Here is a 5525-nt window from a genome sequence, read left to right as displayed (position 1 = left end):
ATAGTCCTATAAAATATTATTTTTTAGTTAAATTTTGTATGAATTAATAAAAACATAGTTTAATTAAAATAATGTATTATTTTAAAATTTATAATAAAAAGGTAACAACTCTCCCTAATCCCTTCTAGAGCTTTGTTTTTTTCTTTTTTAGTTTATTAGACAATACATTACTCAAGAATAATGCTAAGATTGATAAGGTGGGGCTTTTCCAGTTTGCCCAATTACAAATGTTCTAAGGCTCTTGTATAAATGTCACTTAACAATGCTTGTGGATAACATTTAATAGTTACAAAACTAATAAAATATAATAACAATAATAAAAATTAACACAAATTCATCTATTAACAGGTAACTCAAAAATAGTTTTGGGTTGATATGATCTTGATACCACTCGACCCAATTCATATTGTCATAAGGGTCCTGCCAGAATTACATGGCAATTGTTATACATATGATGATTTTTTTTTTCTTGAAAAAAAAACAAAAGAAAAATCGCCGTTGCCGGGGATCGAACCCGGGTCACCCGCGTGACAGGCGGGAATACTCACCACTATACTACAACGACTGAGATGTTGTCAAGTGGCTAGGAAGCTTATAATAATGATTTTAGTAACCCTGGGCATTCCAATTTTATTAGCGTTACATAAGGTCTTGAACCTGTTCCGCCCCATTTCCGTTAATCGGGCATTGTGTTAGTGGATCAACCTGAACTCAATGAAGATTGATTCGAATTCAGCCTGAAGGCCCGGATTAATATCGGTTTACAAATTAATCCGATCCATTGAAATCCCTAGATCATATATCAACTCTTAATCCCTTGTGTTAGCAAAATTAAAGATGAATTGAAAATCCAGTCTAACTCGAATACGGAAACACAATATTTTTACTTATACTCATGTACATTTTAATGCATGAATTTTATAGATTCCTATTTTAATTTTTAATGTAGAATGTCAATTGGTTGATTTCTTTTTTTTTTTTAAATAAAAAAATGGCCAAATATATGTACAAATTTTCCGATGTTACTGTATAAATGGGTGAAGTTCGGTGCAGATCAAACCCGACACGATTACACGAACCCTGATGGGTTTACCACTAAATACAACCAACCAAGGGGCTCCAAAAGTCTGATATTCGATCGATTTGACTGTGAATCCAAATATATCAGATTTGGATGGTAAAAATTGCACCGGATTATATGCTAATCAACCCCATCCCTAGGTTTTAAAAACCAACTTGGAATTGAACTGTTTTGGCCACTGATTTTTGGGTCAGCGGTTTGATTGTTCAGTTTGAATGGATGGTCTGTTTCAACTTAAAAAATAAAAAAAATTAAAATAGAAATGCCAAAAACCATTGAACGGGTCAAATGAGTCGTTCACTTGAGTCAGGGGATCACATATCAAATCAATGATTTTTTACCGAAGACTAGGTTAGGGGTGAAACATAACTGGTTGCTTGGACAGTTCCCGAGCCGAAAGGTCTGACCATCTGGGTCAATGATGGTTTGAAAACACTGCCCCATCTGATCTGATTATAATTAAAACTTGAGTCTTATAAAAATATTATTTTATATTATATAAATACCCAATTATATAAAGTTTTTATTGATAAATTTAATATTTTATATTTTAATACATGTATTAGTTAAAAGTAATTAGGTTTTTCAAAACTTTTTAATTTTTTTTGTCATTTTAAACACAATAAAATGGAGATTAAATGTAAATTTGATCTAAGTTTGACATATATATTAGTTTTTAGATCAGATTTAGATCCAATGTTTAGATAGTCGATTTGGGTATAGATGTAGTTGTATATGATCCGTTTGCAGTGGTTATGAATAACTCAGGTCGTCAGTTATTCAATATGATTGATACCACTTGATAACCCCTTGGCCTGTAAAGACCATTTTACTATTGTTGGCCCCAGAGACTCCATGATTGTGGTGGTCAAATCTCTGAAGGTCTAGGAACAACAATTGCCTCTCAGAGAGAAGAGAGAAGGGGAGGGGAGAGAGAGAGAGAGAGGAAGTGGCGGAAAAAGTTAGTCTGGTTGAGCCTATGTAGGGAGGCGGGGAAAATGCAATGTCTCTCTCTCTTGGGGAATTTTAAGTCTTCTCTATTGAGATGTTTCCCCCCAAATGACGTAATGTAAGAGGGAATTTCCCCCAGCGAAAGTTTGTTATTTGGTTAGATTTGGGATAGAAAGGTCACAAGTATGGTTTCGTCATGTATCATTACGGAGGTCCCAAGGGTTTTTGCCCTTCTCCTCGGGGATTGCATGCAAGCACAAGTTTAGTTAGAACCCTTATTTTGAAAACCTCTTATGCCTTAGGCATTTGCTTGAGGCATTAATGGGTTAGTGTAATGTCGTAGTTTTTTTGTATGCTATATTACAACACTTTGGCACTCATATAAAGCATCGAGAGTTGTGTTTTGCTACATTGTAGTGTTTTAGTGACATGTCATTGCAGCATGGGTTGCTATGCTGACTGGCCAAATTGTGGGACACTAGTGTCTGAAGCCCGATTATGTTCTATGTTGTGACTTTGAGTTACTACATCTTATTGTGAGGATGCCTATTTGTTGTGATTAAGACTTGAGTGGGACTGAGCTATGGGGATTTTTAGGATATATTAATTGTGGTAAGATGTTTTCTTAGACAATTCTTTTATCATATAAGTGTGGAAGCTTGGTGATGTAACCGTTTTTAGCCACGTACCAATGTTTTTGTGATGTAAAATTTTTTGGCTAAGTACCTCGTCATTTGACCCGGTGGTGGCGTGCCTTAGTGATGAGCTACTTGGTGGTGAACTGCCTACTAGTGAACTGCTTAGTGGAGAACTGCCTAGGGGCGAACTGCCTGGTGGCGAACTGCTCGGTGGCGAACTGTCTGGTGGTGAACTGCCTGGTGGCGAATTGCTCGGTGGCGAACTGCCTGGTGGCGAGCTGCTCGGTGGCAAACTGCCTAGCGGAGAGCTACCTGCTAGCGAACTCCCTACTAGGCGGCCGATGACTTAGAGAATGGTGGAGCTCCTTGGGGCGGCGCAATCCGACTGCCCTTAGCATGAGGTGGTTTTCTTTCCCTTGTAGGTAGTGGGAGTTGAGGGACCTGCGAGAACTCCATCTTTTCCTACTCTTTGTAGGTGGTGGGAGCTGAGGGACCTGCGAGAACTCCATCTTTTCCTCCTCTTTGTAGGCGGCGGGAGCTGAGGGACCTACGAGAACTGAATCAGAGGTCCCGGGGGTATTTTCCCGGCGGGGGCTCTCTGACGCTTAAGTTAGCACTCCTATTTTAGAGAGCTTTGAAGATAATATGAGAGAACTAGAGAGCAGGGGTTACTTCCCTTTTTTCCTCCTCCTCCCCTTTGGGGGCTGAGGTCTTTATATACCGGAGTCCTCGCGGGTTAGGTGGGTGAAAAGCCTCCAAACGGTAAAACTCGTCACATCCTGTCAGAACCGGGGTACGGTGGTGAACTCCTCAAGGTCATTAGGCTGGCGCTAGTGTCAGGTGGCCAGGTTGGCGCCTGGGCCGGGTTGTTAGGGGGGCGCTTGCATCAATCGACGGGTCGGTGTCTGGGCTAGGTCGTCAGGTTAGCGCCTGTGTCAGTCGGCGAGTCAGTGTCTAGGCCAGGTTTGTTGGTGGGCGTCTTATGGGCGGCTTGGCCGGATCATGTGCTAGGCTGGTCCAGGTCGGCTAAGTCGCACAGGTTGCGTTCCAGGCCGCGTGTAGTTCATGCAGGCTGCACGCCAGGCCGCGTGTAGTTCGCGCAGGCCGTGTGCCAGGCCGCATGCAGTTCGCGCAGGCCGCGCGCAGTTCGTGCATGCCACGCGCAGTTCGTGCAGGCCGCACGCAGTTCACGCAGGCCGCGCGCAGGTCGCGCCAGGCTGGCTAGACTGGTGCCCGGGTGGGTCACCAACTTCGTAAGTTTGTTGGCTGGGTGTTTACCTAGTTGTCACGAGGTGCCACGTGTCACAATTTCACCGAAGGGCCAAATCTGCCCTCATCAATAGCCCCCCACTTCCGAGCTGATAGTAACTCAACGAAGGGAGTAGATTTCTTTTGGCCCGTAAGTCGATGAGCTAGTAAGTGCTGATCCAATTACTAGTATGGCCTGTAGGCTTTGGGAGCGACTCGTAGTCTACTCTTCTTTGACTTTTGCCGGTGCCGGAGAGGCGACCGGGTCTTAAGTAGTAATGTGGCCTGTAGGCTTTGGGAGTGACCAGTGGCCTACTCTTTTCTAACTTTGCCCGTGTCGGAGAGGCGACTGGGTCTTAAGTAGTAATGTGGCCCGTAGGCTTTGGGAGTGACCAGTGATCTACTCTTTTCTAACTTTGCCCGTGCCAGAGAGGCGACCGGGTCTTAAGTAGTAATGTGGCCCGTAGGCTTTGGAGTGACTAGTGGTCTACTCTTTTCTGACTTTGCCCATGCTTGAGAGGCGACCGGGTCTTAAGTAGTAATGAGGCCTGTAGGCTTTGGAGTGACTAGTGGTCTACTCTTTTCTAGCTTTGCCTGTGCCGGAGAGGTGATTGGGCCTTAAGTAGTAATGTGGCCCGTAGGCTTGGCCTGCATCAGCTTCGTAATGCCGGTCACCTACGCCTACAAGAAGCTACTAGGGGCTCGACCTTCGGGGGCAGCACTACTAACTTTAGGTTGCCAACTCACACGGGAGCCTTGGAAGGCTCGACCGGTAAGGGCACCTATGTAGTCAGTTGGCCGTCAACACCCGCGGAAGCCATGAAGAGCTCATCTTTGTAGGGGGTACCTTGCGGAGAGGACTGATGTGGCATTATCTGAATTGAAAGTAAGGTTGGTAGAGCTACTTAGTCCGTTAGCTCCCTGCATAGTCTTTGAGTTCATAAAAAATGTAAACTATAAAGCGATAGCTAAAAAGTGAGGACTTAGCTTTGGTAAGATGAAAACTTAGCTTTTGTAGGATGAGAACTTAGCTTTTTGTAGCGTGTTCCCACAGATGGCGCCAATTGATGTAACCATTTTCGGCCACGTACCAATGTTTTTGTGATGTAAAATTTTTTGGCTTAGTACCTCGTCATTTGACCTGGTGGTGGCGTGCCTTAGTGATGACCTACTTGGTGGTGAACTGCCTACTGGCGAACTGCTTGGTGGAGAACTACTTGGGGGCGAATTGCCTGGTGGCGAACAACTCGATGGCGAACTGCCCGGTGGTGAACTGCCCGGTGGCGAACTGCCCGATGGCAAATTGCCTGGTGGTGAACTGCTCGGTGGCGAACTGCCTGGTGGCGAGCTGCTCGGTGGCGAACTGCCTAGCGGAGAGCTACCTGCTGGCGAACTCCCTACTAGGCGGCCGATGACTTAGAGAATGGTGGAGCTCCCTGGTGCGGCGCAATCCGACTGCCCTCAGCATGAGGTGGTCTTCTTTCCTTTGTAGGCAGTGGGAGCTGAGGGACCTGCGAGAACTCCATCTTTTCCTCCTCTTTGTAGGTGGCGAGAGCTGAGGGACCTGCGAGAACTCCATCTTTTCCTCCTCTTTGTAGGTGGCGGGA

At 44.8% G+C, this 5525-nt stretch overlaps 1 non-coding gene across 1 annotated transcript; it reads right to left on the bottom strand.

Annotated features, from left to right (window-relative positions):
* Positions 1-493: 493 nt before the first annotated feature.
* Positions 494-565, bottom strand: TRNAD-GUC (transfer RNA aspartic acid (anticodon GUC)). The gene has a single exon. It is a non-coding gene; the product is annotated as a tRNA-Asp (tRNA).
* Positions 566-5525: the final 4960 nt, after the last annotated feature.

The sequence above is a fragment of the Nelumbo lutea genome, chromosome 5, assembly GCF_056320005.1.
Source record: "Nelumbo lutea isolate HS-2025 chromosome 5, American lotus-T2T, whole genome shotgun sequence".
NCBI lineage: Eukaryota > Viridiplantae > Streptophyta > Magnoliopsida > Proteales > Nelumbonaceae > Nelumbo > Nelumbo lutea.
This window is presented reverse-complemented; position numbering and strand designations above follow the sequence as displayed.